Raw genomic sequence first — 19,296 nt, forward strand, 5'->3', positions numbered from 1 at the left:
ATTAAAAATAAATGTATTTTTGTTACAAATACAATTTAGGGAGTCTGTTCAGATGGGTGGAAGTTGAACTTTCTATTAACACCATAATCACAGACGGGAGCTACACCTCACCTCACTCTGATAGGCTCCTTTGGGGTAGAGCGGCGTGTGAGGGCGCAGAGGGTCAATCTCACCATTAACAAGAACATGGCAGCATATTCATTTGTTTTGTGCAGCCATTATAATAGTTGGATATTAAAATGGTAGCCTGAAAGGAATGGAGACGATGATGATGAAGAAGATGTGTAATGCGTCTGTTCTATTATAGGTTTCCTATAGGCAGGCCGAAGTGTCCATCATTGTCAATCTGATTACGCACTCACCCACTCGTACGCGCACGCACATACACACGGAGAAAATATTCAAAAGTTGCCAGCGCTAATCTTGAGCAGAGTTGGAATTTTTTTAAACCTGTCTTAAATTTCGTTTTGGGGATTACGGCTCGGCGGAGCTGCAATCATGAGTTTCTTCTCTGATATCCAGCCTTGCGCTTGCCCCTCTTTTTCGTGGCGACTGACCATTCACATGAGAACCATCGCGCAATTTAAAATGCTCTTCGCCCCCCCACTAGCGCGCTATCTGTGCGCTTAAAGGTCTCTCCTCATTTCACTTCGATCTAGGAGCGTGCGTGCGCTTGGCTGGATACTCAATATATACTAAACACAAATATAAAGGCAACATGTAAAGTGTTGTTCCCATGTTTCTTGAGCTGAAATAAAAGATCCAATACATTTTCTATACACACAAGAATTTATCTCAAATGTTGTGCACAAATTTGTTTACATCCGTGTTATTGAGCATTTCTCTTTTGGCAAGATAATCCATCTACTTGACAGGTGTGGCATATCAAGAAGCTGATTAAATAGGATGATCATTACACAGGTGCACCTTGTGCTGGGGAAAATAAAAGGCCACTCAAATGTGCAATTTAGTCTAAAATGTGCAGTTTAGTCACAGATGCCACAGATGTCTCTAGTATCACTAGCCACTTTAAACAATGGCACTTTATATAATGTTGTCATACCCTACATTACTCATCTCATATGTATATACTATACTTTATACCATCTACTGCATCTTGCCATCTTGATGTAATGTATCACTAGCCACTTTAAACAATACCGCTTTATGTTTTCATACCCTACAATACTCATCTCATATGTATATACTGTACTCTATACCATCTACTGCATCTTGCCTATGCCGTTCGGCCATCACTCATTTATATATTTTTATGTACATATTCGTATTCATTCCTTTACACTTGTGTGTATAAGGTAGTTGTTGTGAAATTGTTAGGTTATATTACTTGTTAGATATTACTGCATAGTCGGAACTAGAAGCGCCAGCATTTCGCTACACTTGCCTTAACACCTGCTAACCATGTGTATGTGACAAATAAATTTGATTTGATGTCTCAAGTTTTGAGGGAGCGTGCAATTGGCATGCTGACTGCAGGAATGTCCACCTGAGCTGTTGCCAGATAGAGAATTGAACATTAAATTATGTCTGGGATCTTTTATTTCAGCTCATGAAACATGGGAACAACACTTTACATGTTGCCTTTATATTTTTTGTTACAACGTTGTTTTAGAGAATTTGGCAGTACGTCCAGTCGGCCTCACTTACGCCGATCACGTGTAACCACGCCAGCCCAGAACCTCCACATCTGGCTTCCTCACGGGGATCGTCTGAGACCAGCCATCCAGACAGCTGATGAGTATTTCTGTCTGTAATAAAGGCCATTTTTGGGGAAAAACTCAATCTGATTGGCTGGGCTTGGCTCCCCAGTGGGTGGGCCTGGCTCCCATGAGGGTGGGCCTATGCCCTCCCAGGCGCCAGCCATGGCTGCGCCCCTGCCCAGTCAGGTGAAATCTATAGATTAGGGCCGAATGTATTTATTTCCATTGACAGATTTCCTTATATGAACTGTAACTAGGTAAAATCATTGAAATCGTTGCATGTTGCGTTTTACATTTTTGTTCAGTATACTGTATATCCTCTTTCTTCTCAGAATTACATATGTTACTAAGGCATCTGGACCAATGGTGAAGTTGACAAAGAGAGAGGAGAGACTGCAATACATGTACAGACACATGGTGAGGTTGACATTTGTACGTCACCACAGAGAGAGAGTGACTGCACCGCAATACATGTACATACACATGGTGAGGTTGACATTTGTACGTCACCACAGAGAGAGAGTGACTGCACCGCAATACATGTACAGACACATGGTGAGGTTGACATTTGTACGTCACCACAGAGAGAGAGTGACTGCACCGCAATACATGTACAGACACATGGTGAGGTTGACATTTGTACGTCACCACAGAGAGAGAGTGACTGCACCGCAATACATGTACAGACACATGGTGAGGTTGACATTTGTACGTCACCACAGAGAGAGTGACTGCACCGCAATACATGTACATACACATGGTGATGTTGACATTTGTACGTCACCACAGAGAGAGTGACTGCACCGCAATACATGTACATACACATGGTGATGTTGACATTTGTACGTCACCACAGAGAGAGTGACTGCACTGCAATACATGTACATACACATGGTGAGGTTGACATTTGTATGTCACCACAGAGAGAGAGAGTGACTGCACTGCAATACATACACACACGCTCTCTTTCTCTCACACACCACACACACGCACACACATTGAAGTTACCTACAATCCTCTTTAGAAAGACACAATAGTTCTCCTGAAATAACCCTTAATTATGGGTCTCGCAGTAGCTAACAGGCGACACGGCGCTGACATACCTCAGACTACATTTTTGGCATTAGTACCTTCGTTGTTTACATGAAAAGGCGCGTGTTTACTTCACTTCAATAAATAGCTTTTAAAATGTAAAGTGCAAAACAAATGATGGGAATAAGGATCCTTTCTTCAGCTGAGTGAATAAGACTGACCTTCATCTAAGAGAGTCCAAAGGCATTTGTCTTCCCTCTCTCATGTCATTTATTTTGTTTTCCACTCTTTCTTCATTATCCATGGCTATAACCAGCCTAACTAACTAGCCTAACCACCATGAGCTTCATGCTGATACTGGAAAATAAGAACAAATTGGTTATCAAGAAGTAGCCTCTAAAGTGATTATAGCAGGCCATAGCAGGCTTCTGCATTATTCACACACAAGCTAAAAAGGGAAACAGTTCAAAAAGAACATTTGAGCTTTCTGTCAAGGACTTTCACAGCCTATCACATACAGTGTTACTATGGGGTGAAGTCCACTTTGACAACTATTATGTGAAAAGTAGGCTTACTAGGTGACAAAAATTAATTAGCAGAACGCAGAGCCATTTTCATTACACTCATAACCCCGGAGCAGACGAAAGGAGCACATCCAGTATTTCCATTTCTTCATTTTCTTCATTTGACACTCCTAAATGACAAAACACTATCAGCTTTAAGAGACTTAGTGTATGTGTCCAGTGCTTATAAAAAACAATGTACTATATTTCCCCATGTTTCTCTCTATTTACTAACGTAATTGCCTCTAGATATGAAAATCTGAGAAGCAAGATGCCATGACTAAGGGGTGTAAGTTGATGTTGCTGTCTTTCTCAGCAAGTAGTTATGAAATATGAATGATATTGATTCGGTCGCCCCTTTTTTGATGTATTTGATTTAGCATGCACTCTCCTTCAGCGTTATTTACAGTATATTCAGCATACGATTGTTGTGATTGTCATTTCTATCTTGTAGGCTACATCAAGTCCATAATGTTAACCAAGTGTTTCCGACCAGTAAACCACACAACAGTAGAACTTCATGAAATACCCAAGTTCTCTGAATAAACCCATACAACCTTGAGGTTCTTATGTAACATCACAGTAATGACATAGAATAACATCTACAATAGGTCGCCACGGAAAATAATAGAAGAGGAGAAGTTGCTTTAAGAAGTACATTACATCTATGGCTAAAAGGATTGTAGTGTTTGTTCAGTGCATGTGGGAGGGCTTTTCAGGTGGTTTAAGAGTTAGTCCTTTACAGCTCCTCAGTAAACATCTATTGTGGGGGAACCAGGGAGTATTAAGTACCTCCCAGAGATACATTTTGTAATCTCCATAAAAACCGAACGCCTTAATGAATCGAAACCTGGAACAGTGTGTCCAGCAGGATGAGTCAGAAATATAATTCTTAAGCTACATAACTCTCTAGGATTCATGTACTCATCAAAATGCTGTTTACAGAAGGAGACCAGATGTATTAAACTGCATTCATTTAAACATGTCTAGGGCCTGAGTATGCAGTTTGTTTGGACCTGCTTGAAGCAACAGAAGTCCTGTGACTGGTATGGGTGATATATTCATTATCTCTACCTGCCAGCAATTTCAAATGATAAAATGTGAATAGTGGACTTGACAAGAGAGAAATTATAAACTCAGTTTATTCCATTATCTATTCCCAGCTGATGATTTCCCCTTTTGTCTTATTATGCAACCCTGCTGAGGGAATGTGGTTGTAAAAAGGTCTTCCGTCTGATGTTGGTATGAACCTATCTGGCATGACTCTGGATCAGTCACACAAATTCCAATTAGTTAACCAGTCCGTCCCCACGCACAGGGCAGGAGCCATTGTGCATCTCTTCAAGTTGGTAAGCATCAGGAGCCTCCCTACTCACCCACCACTTCCTTTTGAAGAAGTTGAACAGAACAGCAGGAGTTGTTTACTAGTTACTCCTCCTAACCCCTTGTTCCTCACACTTTACATGATCATGTTTCCTATCAGACACATTCTCAACTTCGGTTTCAACAGTCAAAATAGATCCTCCAGAATTAGATAATTGTCTGTGTTTCTGGGTATGACTGGGTATATGTTCATATACAGAGGTGTCATGCCCATAGGGGGCACAGGGGTACCTCAGATTTGTCCAGATAAAACATTTTGTTTTTAATAAATAAAAAGTGTTTTTTAATACTACTAGCATTTTATGAAGTTGGCTTAAGATAGCCCAGATTGGAAACCTATCTGCCAACCTCATAACTAGCTACCAAAAAGCCATTTCAGGCTATCAATCAAGTTACAGTAGCTAGCTTGTCCAACTACAGGTAACTGCCAAAATAAAGGAAACACTAAAATAAAATGTTTTAATAGGGTGTTGGGCCACCACAAGCCAGAACAGCTTCAATGCACCTTGGCATAGATTCTAACTGTCTGGAAGTCTCTTCCATGAGAAATTTCATAATTTGGTGTTTTGTTGATTGTGGTGGAAAACGCTGTCTCAGGCACCGCTCCAGAATCTCCCATAAGTTTTCAATTGGGTTGAGATCTGATGACTGAGAAGTCCATGGCATATGGTTTACATCGTTTTCATGCTCATCAAACCATTCAGTGACCACTGGTGCCCTGTGGATCGGGGCATTGTTATCCTATTGGGGCAGAGCCATGGTAGCCAAAATAATAGTGGAAATAATAGCCTGCCCAGCATTTTTATACATGACCCTAAGCATGATGAAAGGAACCACACATGGGGAAGCACCGGCTTTCAATATATTTTGTATTTCTCATTTACTCAAGTGATTCCATTATTTTGGCAGTTACCTGTATCTTAGCTGGCATGCCTGCTGGCAAGGTTGGTAGACTTGAGAAAAGCAAGCAATTACTAAATGTACTGGATAAGACTCACATTCTTTTCAATCTTTTACCCAGATTTTAGCAGAGATGCAGGGAAGCATATTAAGTTTCTTAAAAAAAACACCAGTCAGGAGGATAGACAGCTCAAGAGGTAAATATCAAATGGTGGTCACACCAGATACTGACTGGTTTTCTGATCCACGCCCCTACTTTTTTTTTCTAGGTATCTGTGACCAATCGATGCATATCTGTATTCCCAGTCATCTAAAATCCATAGATTACGACCTAATTAATTTATTTTCATTAGGTCGTAATCTAATTTAGATGAACTGTAACTCAGTAAGATCTTTGAAATTGTTCCATGTTGCATTTTATATTTTTGTTTGGTACAGAATGGATCAAGAGCTTGGATGGACCTATATTTACTGCAATATGGAATTAGTAGGCTTTTGACTACAGGGAACCTTGTCAAGTCACATAGGGTTCAGCACACAATTTAAATTTAATCTCAATATGTTGTGCATCACAGCAATTTATTTAGCTTGACAATCCCATCAAATGAAATTCTGCATTTAGACACAATGGTTATATAAAAGTAAAATTGGCATCATGTTGATGCAATTAAGTTGTACATCTAGACCACAGGTCAACATCTCTTGGATTAGTGTGCCTATAGTACTCAATAACAATCAACATCTTTATCCTTGACACAATTTATCAGTCTCGGGAGGATGAGCAGGTTTCCACAGCAACAGATCATAATACGACCTATTAATGATGCTTGATCAATCAAGTTGGTTTAATTCTGATCCACTGGGCACACACTGGTTGAATAAATATTTCCACATCATTTCAACGAAATGACGCTCAACCAATGTGGAATAGAACACTTTGGATGAGACCAATGTTCTCTCTGAAAGAGACAGTACTATAGAGAACTGACTGGCCATCACACACCATATTTGGTCATCACATGCTGGCATCTTGGTTCAAAAGAAAAGGTGCATTTGATTTGAGTTCTGCCTGTGTGCATGTTATTTTATTTTGGCCATCACAAGCTTGGCGATGAAAAATCCATAAATTGTGACAATGCTCGCTCATCTTTGGTGAAGGTATAAACCAACCTATCAAACATCCTTTGATCCTAGGTCTCTTCTAGCCTCTTTCTCCCTCACTGTCTCTCCCTTTGGAAGTACAAGGCCCTTCTCATCAAAACATGGCACTTGTCCAGGACTTCACTGGATTGCTTCCAGTGACTGATACTAACTTAATTTTATCAGTAGTCCATTGACTGCATCAAGATTGCCATGGTAGGATGAAACATCAATCTAACGAATGGCCACAGGGATTTGCATGTATGAGAAACAGCCTTAAGGGGACAGAAGTAGCACAGGGGGTTGCTTGGGAACATAGAACCCAATGAATCGCTGGAAGGCAACATCTCTTTGCATCATTGAGACCAGGCAGAAAAAGTGGGATGGGAGGACTTTCCTTTCTGTTAAGGGTGGAAGGGCTAGTCTGAAGAGGTCATTATCAGGGTCTGGAACACACTGACTGTAATGATTCACAACAGGGAGGAAAATACATCATTTATCATAAATAATAAAACTACCCTGGGTGAACGACCTGGCCCTCTCTGTGACATTCAAGGTGAAGCCTTAGAGTTTCCTGCTTTTGAAGAATAAAACCTAAAAGTACATAAACCGTTCAAAATGGCCCTTTTCTTTTCAACTCCACAACCTGGCATCTGGTCCAGATCAAAACGATCAACTGGAGGCGGAGATTCTCTGGTAAACTAAGCACTATGCTAATTACACGCTTGCATCCTACTTTGGCTGTAAACGGTTGTCAGGAGCAACAGTACCATATCATTTTGTGCTGGTAAAAAGCTATGTTGTGAATGTATACAGCCTGTTCACAAATATGACAGTGATAATCACACTTAAGTCACGTAAAAAGCTCTAGATTTGATTTAAATGTCGTAATTCACAATGACATACAGTACTGTTATTATGGTTGTGACATCTTTATTTAAGAGCTTTAAAAAAGGAGAGAACAGACCCAACATGGCTACACAATTTATTACTGAAAATAGTCAATATATCAGGGGATCAGTTCAGTCTCCAGTACTGTAGTTATTGCTTTACAATAACCTCTGTCTGTGGTCCTCAGCTGTCTAGTCTACAACAGGGAATAACACAGGTGAACTGGTTTAGATGGCAGAGGCATGTTTTAGATCAGAATCCTTTTCTGGGGAGTGCTGACATCGTAGATGGAGGAGTCTCTTGAAATCCACTGTCGTAGATTAGTCTACTTAGAAACCAACATACGAGAGCGGGACTTTTGGAAATCAGATGTTTAAACCTGGTATAAATTACAATAGGGCAAAAGATAAGGTCAATACAGGTCAATAGGTCTTCTTCCAGGAGCGAATATAAAGCTGGATGGGGATCAGTGGGTTTCTTTTCTGTAGGCTGGAATACATCAAAGTCTACCCGCCGCACCCTTTGAAGGTAGTCCTCCAGCACCACCTAGAACAGCAGCCAGAAAGAGGGAAACGGCATCCACACACTGTCAGTCCTTATTCTCTACATGTGGTAGCTAGCGTGAGCATTATCTGAGCTCAGGAAAGTGCTTCCTCTTTGCCCTAGACGCACAAAGTCAGCCCTGCGTAAAACATATGACTCAGCAGCTGAGAGGAAGGAGCCTTTTAGGCGTCAGAACAGATTAACATAGTTATAGCACCGGCAGCAATAAATCATCATATTTGTGGAAATTGTCCTGGATGAAGAGGAACACAGAACTGAGAGGATTCATGTTCTCTCTTTCTCTAATTACCATCATGCCCCTGCTGGTTGGAGCACTCAAGCATCGTGACCATCCACCCTTCAAAAAATAAACACACGATGCGGGGCATTTGTCTACCTCAAATTCTTCACCTTGGCATCATTCTCAAGGCTCTGGTTAATATGTTCTGCCCTTCCTTTATTGCTCTCTTTCATGCCCCTTCTTTGTGGGTATCAGACTGCTTTGGAGAGTGCCAGTGGTAAGAGCCCATAATACAGTCCCTTGGTGGTCTGTCTGGTGTGATTTAAATTGGAGCATTAAAAAGGTCTGTCTGGCCAACTGATGGGGAGCGTGCTGTGATGGGAGGGAGGGATAGGCTAGACAGCCATGTCAGGATATTGGGAGATGATTGAGGAGGAGAAAGGACCGTTCAACAGATGCTGCTCCTCCTTACCTAGGTTCAGATTAACGAAAAAAACCTAACCCAATAAATGCTAATGATTCTTATAACAACAACAACCCACCGTTTGGAGGAAGGCAGGGAAAGCAGAAGCTGATATGTTCTTGCTGAATGATCTGGCCTGTGGAGACAAAAGGTTCAAACTGAGTAAAATAACCAACACAGGCTAATAAAGCTATAATCTGTTTTATAACAGATGGAAGTCTGTAGACATGCAAAATCAATGACGCACATATAAAACACCAGTAGCTACTTAATTTTGGACTGCTTCTCTTTTCAATCCCTTTTGTGTACAAACAAGCCTTAATTAACTTGAAGCTCACAATAAAAAAGTTTTATTGATTATGTACACTACCGTTCAAAAGTTTGGGGTCACATAGAAATGTCCTTGTTTTCATAGAAAACAGACTTGAAATTAGTTGCAAAATGAATAGGAAATATAGTCAAGATGTTGACAAGGTTATAAATGATTTTTCATTGAAATAATAAATTGTGTCCTTCAAACTTTGCTTTCATCAAAGAATTATCGATTTGCAGCAATTACAGCCTTGCAGACATTTGGCATTCTAGTTGTCAATTTGCTGAGATTTCACCCCATGCTTCCTGAAACACCTCCCACAAATTGGATTGGTTTGATGGGCACTTCTTATGTACCATACGGTCAAACTGCTCCCACAACAGCTCAATAAGGTTGAAATCCAGTGACTGTGCTGGCCACTCCATTATAGACAGAATACCAGCGGACTGCTTCTTCCCTAAATAGGTCTTGCATAGTTTGGAGCTGTGCTTTGGGTCATTGTCCGGTTATAGGAGGAAATTGGCTCCAATTAAGTGCCGTCCACAGGGTATGGCGTTGCAAATCGGAGTGATAGCCTTCCTTCTTCAAGATCCCTTTTACGCTGTACAAATCTCCCACTTTACCACCATCAAAGCACCCCCAGACCATCACATTGCCTCCACCATGCTTGACAGATTGCGTCAAGCACTCCTCCAGCATCTTCACTTTTTCTGCATCTCACAAATGTTCTTCTTTGTGATCCAAACACCTCAAACTTAGATTCATCTGTCCATAACACTTTTTTTCCAATCTTCCTCTGGCCATTGTCTGTGTTCTTTTGCCCATCTTAATCTTTTCTTTTTATTGGCTCGTCTGAGATATGTTATTTTTGTTTAAGGGGTGGATCAGTTTAATATTGCAGAAAGATTGATGGAAGCAACAATGTAATTGTCTGCATAATTTCCAGTCCTCCATATCGAGAGAGAGAAATATATATATATATATATACACATATACACATATATACATACATACATACATACATACATACATACATACATACATACATACATACATACATACATACATACATACACACACTTTTTTTTTTAGAATGCACCTTTATTATTCCCCGCAAATATGGCTTTTTCTTTGCATCTCTGCCTAGAAGGCCAGCATCCCAGAGTCCCCTCCTCACTGGTGACGTTGAGGCTGGTGTTTTGCAGGTACTATTTAATGAAGCTGACAGTTGAGGACTTTGAGGTGTCTGTTTCTCAAACTAAACACTAATGTACTTGTCCTCTTGCTCAGTTGTTCACCGGGGCCTTCTACTCCTCTTTCTATTCTGGTTAGACACAGTTTGCGCTGTTCTGTGAAGGGAGTTGTACACAGCGTTGTACGAGATCTTCAGTTTCTTGGCAATTTCTCCCATGGAATAGCCTTCATTTCTCAGAACAAGATTAGACTGACTAGTTTCAGAAGAAAGTCCTTTGTTTCTGGCCATTTTGAGCCTGTAATTGAACCCACAAATGCTGATGATCCAGATACTCAACTAGTCTAAAGAAGGCCAGTTGAATGAATTGCTTCTTTAATCAGAACAGTTTAACTGTGCTAACATAATTGCAAAAGGGTTTTCTAATGATCAATTCGCCTTTTAAAATGATCAACTAGGATTAGCTAACACAACGTGCCATTGGAACACAGAAGTGATGGTTGCTGATTATGGGCCTATGGTTGCTGATAATATCTACGCCTATGTAGATATTCCATCATTTTTTATTTAAAAAAAAAAGCCGTTTCCAGCTACAATTGTCATTTACAACATTAACAATGTCTACACTGTATTTCTGATCAATTTGATGTTATTTAAAAAAAAATGTCCTTGTTTTCTTTCAAAAACAAGGACATTTCTAAGTGACCCCAAACTTTTTAATGGTAGTGAATGTGTCGTACAGGTAAAAAAAACGCATTGTAGTAGCCATTAGAGAAAACGACGGATCCCAAATGAGAACACGCTGTCAGAGTCCTCCATTTAAAAAAAAAAAAAAAAAAAAACAGGACTGGATGAAAAATGTAATTGAATCAAATCTTATTAAAGGCTGGGTTTTTCAGCCAAGCAGTTAATCTGTTTGGCAAGAACAGCCCACCAAATAACATTGGAGGAACACTATCCTAATGTCAGTACGGGGGAAAAAAATGTATGAAATGAATTGAAATGTATGCATTCACTACTGTAAGTCGCTCTGGATAAGAGCATCTGCTAAATGACTAAAATGTAAATGTAAAAAATGTCAGGGGGGTACGTACGTGTTGTAGGTGTACGTGGGCTTGGCTGGCAATGTCATATACCACGTCTCTCACATTCTGTTCCCGGCTTCCTCGGATGAAGTCCTCCTGGGAGGCTTTGTGCTGGTGGTCACACACACACACACACACACACACACCTTTGTTCACGACACTTATTCACACAGGAGAGATTTGTTCCTTCAAACACCTTATCTAGCCGAGCACATGGCCTCTAAATGGGGCGAATAAAGTGAAGCTCTCGATAATTATCTCCATTATTCACGGCATGTATAGCGATTGTCAGATCTCAGTTCTCTCTCCTTTAAACTGTTATTATGGCCTCAGGCTGCCCTGAGGTCTGTTTACGGCACTGTGGCCGTCAGCCCCGATAGACAGAAGTTGTTTAGAAACTGAGTAGAAGTCGGATAGTTTGACAGCAAAAAATATATATAAAACGGGTAATATGAATCTTATTCCACAAATAAGGAGTTTAGTTTGATATAGTTTAACAATAATGAGGACAAGGAGATTTGTATTGCCCAAAAACACAAGGCAGTCGGTGTCTGTAGACATGCTGCTACACACGTTAGCTTGACAAACTAAACAATCAAGTCAGGGAACTTCAATACTATTTGAATGCAGTGAAGCTTGGTATTGCAAGTTATAAGCTAGGCTAGAAGCTGTTGTCAAGCAATGGGAGCAATAACAAAACACAAACATACAGAGGGTCCAATGCCAAAGCCTGTATAAAATGTAACATCCCCACGGACAGAGGCTGTAGTAGTTAAACCCCTGGACACCAACAGTCCCTTCCGCTTCCGACCAGAGCAATGAACTTATAACCGGATGAAAATAATTGGGAAATTGCAAAGCACTCACTGTCCCTTAATGACACAAAGTGGAGAAAACCCACCAGGCTTTAGCGAGCTTTAATGTGGGGGGGTGAATCATAGATGGACTGTAGGGGGAAACTCTAGGGCGCTTCAGTTGAGCTCAGGACTAGACCTTTATGATGTTACAATAGCAAATGACCTGGAGGCCTCCATAAACCTGACAGGTCACTAATGTCACACACACTGGACCAGCAGGGGTAAAAACATCTGATGTCACATCATAAACCAGCTGCACACAGTCCCTTGTCACTCCAGCTGTGGCTCAGAGGCCTTGTTGACAGATGGATCAGACAAAGCTGTGAATTTGACTTGTAACTATAGCCAGTGCATTTGTCATGGGGTTTCATTATAACTGTGCCTCTGGCATACTTCATTTGGAGTAGTGACACACTCCCTCACTGTGTTGATAATGCCAAACAGTCTAGCAGGAATATCATGTGACATAAAGTCCTGTGTGTGATATCTATATATCTCTGGAATGGCAGTATGGCATCCATCTGTACAAAACGTCACCAGCAGGAAAGTCATCATTTTGATACCTCTTCTGCAGATATGGTCACTCACCAGCATGCAGATGTCCATAGGTAGGTAGACTTTGCGTCTGCTGCTGTTGTAGGGCGTGACTCTTAGGCACATCACGATCCCCTGCGCCTTACCAATGTGGCTGGCAGCATGATCAGCATGGACATCTTTCACACCTGGACAAACACACAAAAGGCATCAGGGAAGACAGAAAATAAAAGTTAAAACATTGCACCACTTTTAAAACAAATAAACTCTATTGTATTAAATACACTTTGTCTAGGTACAAGATTCATTTGTCTTCTAGTTTACCTCAGAAACCTAGTTACCGTTTTTGATTGACTAGGGCCATGCTAATTCACCATGCTAATTCACCTAAATGTAATGCTAAAACCTTAAGCAGACACTTCTCTTGTATACATCATTTATCACAACAATGAAGCGCACACGCTTTGATATTAATAACTGGGAACTGCTTTCATGCTGAGTGCCCTGTACTTGAAATAGGTAGAGGCTTTGAGTCAGATGTCTCTTCTAGTCAATTAGACTGGAACAAGTGTGACAGGTTCCGTCGCAGAGGGGGGCAAAATAATGACACTCCACAAAATAATATGTGAATGATTGACAGAAACAGGTACTTGAGATGCAGAAATGCCACTTAATTAATCGCTCAAGTGAATACAGCTTGACCTGCTTAAGTCTCCCTCTCAAGTCATAAAACAATCTGCATAAGTAATCATTATTTTGTATACAGGGCATTCGGGAAAGTATACAGACCCCTTGACTGTATACCACATTTTGTTACGTTACAGCCTTATTCTAAAATTGAGGGAAAAAAACAACAATTTAATCAATCTACACACAATACCCTATACTGATAAAGCAAATAAAGGTTTTCAGAAATGTTTGATGTAAATGTAATATTTCCTAAGTATTCAGACCCTTTACTCAGTACTTTGTTGAAGAACCTTTGGCAGCGATTACAGCCTCGAGTCTATGTGGGTATGACACTAAAAGCTAGGCACACCTATATTTGGGAGGTTTCTCCCATTCTTCTCTGCAGATCCTCTCAAGCTTTGTCAGGTTGGATGGGGAGCGTCGTTGCACAGCTCTTTTCCGATCTCTCCAGAGATGTTCGAATGGGTTCAAGTCCCGGCTCTGGCTGGGCCACTCAAGGACATTCAGAGACTTGTCCCGAAGCCTTAGGGTCATTGTCCTGTTGGAAGGTGAACCATCACCCCAGTATGAGGTGCTGAGTGCTCTGGAGCAGGTCTTCATCAAGGATCTCTCTGCACTTTGATCCATTCATCTTTCCCTCGATCCTGACTAGTCTCCCAGTCCTTGACACTGAAAAACATCCCCACAGCATGATGCTGCCACCACGCTTCACCGTAGGGATGATGTCCAGGTTTCCTCCAGATGAGACGCTTGGCATTCAGACCAAAGAGCTCAATCTTGGTTTCATCAGAACAGAGCATCTTGTTTCTTATGGTCTGAGAGTCTTCAGGTGCCTTCTGGCAAACTCCAAGCGGGCTGTCATGTGCCTTTTACTGAGGAATGGCTTCCGTCTGGCCATTCTACCATAAAGGCCTGATTGTTGGAGTGCTGCAGAGATGGTTGTCCTTCTGGAAGGTTCTCCCATCTCCACAGAGGAACTCTAGAGCTCTGTCAGTGTGACCATCGGGTTCTTGGTCACCTACCTGACCAAGGCCCTTCTCCCCCGATTGCTCAGTTTAGCCAGGCGGCCAGCTCTAGGAAGAGTCTTGGTGGTTCCAAACTTCTTCCATTTAAGAATAATGGAGGCCACTGTGTTCTTAGGAACTTTCAATGCTGCAGAAATGGTTGGTACCGTTCCTCATATCTGTGCCTTGTCACTATCCTGTCTCGGAGGTCTACGGACAATTTTGCTCTGACATGCATTGTCAACTGTGGGACCTTATATAGACAGGTGTGTGCCTTTCCAAATCATGTCCAATCAATTGAATTTACCACAGGTGGACTCCAATCAAGTTGTAGAAACATCTCAAGGATGATCAATGGAAACAGGATGACTCTGAGCTCAATTTCGACTCTCATAGCAAAGAGTCTGAATACTTATGCAAATAAGGTATTTCTGTTTTTATTTTTATAAATATGGAAGTTTTCGCTTTGTCATTATGGGATATTGTGTGTAGATTGAGGAACATTTTATTTAATGCATTTTAAAATAAGGCTGTAAAGTAACGTGGAAAAAGTCAAGGGGTCTGAAAAGTTTCCGAATGCACTGTACATCCACAGTATAATGTGACTGTTCCTGTCAGGTTTCTTCCAAATAGGGAAGGAGCAGAGTCATAATCATAGTCATTCATTTCATGTAGAGTGGAAATGATGGGTAATTTCTGTTGTCCTGCCTTTCAACAAAAATCTACAGGAGATCAGTGGCTATATTGATTCATTCTGATGGAATTTTCAATGTGCAATTATGCATAGAGCACTCTAACGCCATGGCGGACATGGTATCATTAGACAAGGCACAATTAAAGTTCCCGGCAATGTCCCATTCGGTGGCTGCAATTCTCATCTTTCTCATTTTAGTCAATGTGCTGCATTGGCAAGCACGATTCTCATCATTTCTAAAGAAGTACTTGAACACGGTCCCGTGTGGCTCAGTTGGTAGAGCATGGCGTTTGCAACGCCAGGGTTGTGGGTTCGATTCCCACATGGGGACCAGTACGGAGAAAAAAAAATGTATGAAATGTATGCATTCACTACTGTAAGTCGCTCTGGATAAGAGCGTCTGCTAAATTACTAAAATGTAAATGTAACACTGGGAAGTTAATTTTGAACATAAATTCGATGTCCCCCCCTCGGGAACAGAACAATACACATGCTGTACACTCTCTTCAGTCAGTGGAGTCAAGCACAAAACACACATACACCTGCTCACCTAAACTCTCCAGAAGAAGGTACAGTAGTGAGCACTGGGTATTGTCTGAATAGGCCTCCAACTCCTTGAGGTTTCTATAAGCTCTGTCTTCCATGTCTTTCTCCTGTTGGCAACAGTGGAGACATATCAAATAAATGAAACAGAACTAGAATTGAATCCACACAAATCCATGACCTAAAATGAAACATTTGCTTACTCTCTGAGATTATCCTAAGCATCCACCTCTTTGTCAGGTAGTGTTTCTTCACCGCCTCCAAAAGGAGACATTTGAAGATGTTTAAAACAGCTTTTCGTATGCAGTTGATGTGTAATGCTATGCATCAAATCTATTTATAAAGCCCTTCTTACATCAGCTGATATCTCAAAGTGCTGTACAGAAACCCAGCCTAAAACCCCAAACAACAAGCAATGCAGGTGTAGAAGCACGGTGGCCAGGAAAAACTCCCTAGAAAGGCCAGAACCTAGGAAGAAGCCTAGAGAGGAACCAGGCAATATGCAAAGTCCAAACGATATACAGTCGACTGTAATATCCGCAGTTGCAAATCCAGCACTGAAAATGAAAACAGTAGACGTCTACTCTAGACAGACCCTCCATAGTTCTGCACTGACAGGCAGCACTGGGGGGGGGGGGGGGGGGGGGGGGGGGGGGGGGGGGGGGGGGGGGGTCGTCCCTGTAGATCTCCTCCACTTGTTGTCTTCCAGAGCTGCATCCACATCAGACCTATAGTCTTCTGGGAAACAGTCCTTCACCTTGGAGAGACACAAAAAACGAGGGTTTTCTCAATCCCTTTCAGAAGACTTCATTGAATGAGTTTAAACTGTTAGGCATATAGAGTTGCACGAAAAATGTATTGCTTTACTAGACCATTCCCTCACTGTTATTCATGTTCATACCTAGGTCTATAGGTTGATGTATTATTGTAGACATAAAAGCATTACCTTCAATAGCAGGATGCCTGAACATCAACACTTAGCTCTGGACATGTATTGGACATATGACCACCCCATTGAGGATTATAGTATCATCATTTCTAATATATGCATATATTCACACCCCTCAACTCTTTACACATTTTGTGTTACAGCTTTAATTTAAAATTGATTAAATAGAGATGTTTTTTGGTCACTGGCCTATACACAATACCCCATAATGTCAAAGTGGAATTGTGTTTTTCTAAATGTTTACAAATTAATACAAAATAAAAACCTGAAATGTACTGAGTCAATAAGCATTCAACCTATTTGTTATGGCAAGCCAAAATAAGTTCAGGATTAAAAATGTAATAAACAAGTCACATAATAAGTTGCATGGACTCACTGTGTGTTTAACATGATTTTTGAATGACTACCTCATCTCTGTACCCCACACATACAGATAATTGTAAGGTTCCTTAGTCGAGCAGTGAATTTCAAACACAGATTCAACCACAAAGACCGGGGAGGTTTTCCAATGCCTCACAAAGAAGGGCACCTATTGGTAGATGGCTAAAATAAAGAAAGCAGACATTGAATATCCCTTTGAGCATGGTGAAGTTATTAATTACACTTTGGATAGTGTATCAATACACCCAGTTACTAGAAAGATACAGGTGTCATTCCTAACTCAGTTGCCGAAGAGGAAGTAAACCGCTCAGGGATTTCACCATGAGGCCAATGGTGACTAAAACCATTACAGAGTTTAATGGCTGTGATAGGAGAAAATGGAGGATGGATCAACAACATTGTAGTTACTCCACAATACTAACCTAATTGACAAGAGTGAAAAGGAGGAAGCCTGTACAGAAAAAATATATTCCAAAACAGGCATCCTGTTTGCAATAAGGCACTAAAGTAAAACTGCAAAAAATGTGGCAAAGAAATGACCTTATGTCCAGAATAAAAAGTTATGTTTGGGGCATATCCAACACAACACGTCACTGAGTTCCACTCTTCATATTTTCAAGCATGGTGGTGGCTGCGTCATGTTATGGGTTTGCTTGTCATCGGCCAGGAATAGGGAGTTTTTGGGGATAAAAATAAAATGGAATAGAGCTAAGCACAGGCAACATCCTAAAGGAAAACCTGGTTTAGTCTGCTTTCCAACAGACACCATAACCTAAAACAAGGCCAAATCTACACTTGAGTTGCTTACCAAGAAGACAGTGAATGTTCCTGAGTGTCCGAGTTACAGTTTTGACTTAAATCTGCTTGAAGATGTATAGCAAGACCTGAAAGAGGTTATCTAGCAATCATCAACAACCAATTTGACAGAGCTTGTAGAATTTAAAAAATTATAATGGCCAATGTTGCACAATCCAGGTGTTCAAAGCTCTTAGAGACTTACCCAGAAAGACTGAGTTGTAATCGCTGCCAAAGGTGCTTCTACAAAGTATTGACTTAGGGGTGTGAATACTTATGTAAATGAGATATCTGTATTTCATTTTAAATACATTTGAAAAAATGTTTTCATTTGGCATTATGAAGTATTGTGTTAAGAATGGGTGAAATTAAAAAAAAATATATTCCATTTTTAATTCAGGCTGTAACACAAAATGTGGAACAAGTCAAGGGGTATGAATACTTTCTGAAGGCACTCGGTACTGAACTTGCTGGAATACCTGCCTGAGCCAGCTCGACATTGAAGGCCCTCAGGGCCAGTGAGGAGCGCCGGGCATCCTCAGGGAGAAGCAGGGAGGACACAAAACCGTCATAGTCCCGAGACCTGGGGAAACAAGGCAATGAACACAGGCAAGTTAATCGAAACAAGTCAAGTGTAATGCTAGTGGTGGACTAACTTCTTCACAATGAAAACATTGGATGCAGTAACACATGTAACAAAAACAAACGACTAGCCAGGGTTGGGGTCAATTCCATTTCAATTCAGTATATACACTGAAACTCAAATTCTCTTCAAAGCATTTCAATGAGGAACATTTGGACAATGTAGCCAGTCACAGAGAGACAACGTAGCCAGTCACAGAGAGACAACCTAGCCAGTAACAGAGAGACAACCTAGCCAGTAACAGAGGGGCCCATGCAATTTGTGCATAGAAGGATGCTTACAAGTCATACCATTTAGAGCCATATTTGGCTAACTAGCAAGCTGGCTTGCTTACCTCACAATATCGATACAGTATTTTTCGTTGTGCTGCGACTCTGCAGTCGAGTTTGTTGAAGCTCGTAGACATTTCACTTCTGTAGGTCGTTGAATACAAATAGCATGTGGCAATATCTTTCTTTGGAATGAGTGAAACAGCGAACATTTTGTGGTTAATAATCCATACTTTGCACTAATGCCAGATGCCATGTTGACAACATACCCTTCAACTTTCACCCTTACCTTGTGTTGCAAAAAAAGTCTTCCTCCCTATTTAATTTGTGTTCCGCTTTATGTTGTATTTTTAAATACAGAACACTCGTTTTAGGTAAAGTATTTGTCTCAAGTTAGTTAATTATTGGTTAACTTTGCTAATTTAGCGAACAATATGTGGCAGCTACAACTGTGCATTTCAGTGTCATTT

The 19,296-nt window shown here is 40.9% G+C and overlaps 1 non-coding gene and 1 pseudogene across 1 annotated transcript; one reads left to right on the forward strand and one right to left on the reverse strand.

Annotated features, from left to right (window-relative positions):
• Positions 1 to 7,925: 7,925 nt before the first annotated feature.
• LOC115179596 (NADH dehydrogenase (ubiquinone) complex I, assembly factor 6-like) lies at positions 7,926 to 19,260 on the reverse strand (annotated as a pseudogene).
• trnaa-ugc (transfer RNA alanine (anticodon UGC)) lies at positions 15,505 to 15,577 on the forward strand. Its single transcript has one exon. It is a non-coding gene; the product is annotated as a tRNA-Ala (tRNA).
• Positions 19,261 to 19,296: the final 36 nt, after the last annotated feature.

Source organism: Salmo trutta, chromosome 3, assembly GCF_901001165.1.
Source record: "Salmo trutta chromosome 3, fSalTru1.1, whole genome shotgun sequence".
Lineage (NCBI taxonomy): Eukaryota > Metazoa > Chordata > Actinopteri > Salmoniformes > Salmonidae > Salmo > Salmo trutta.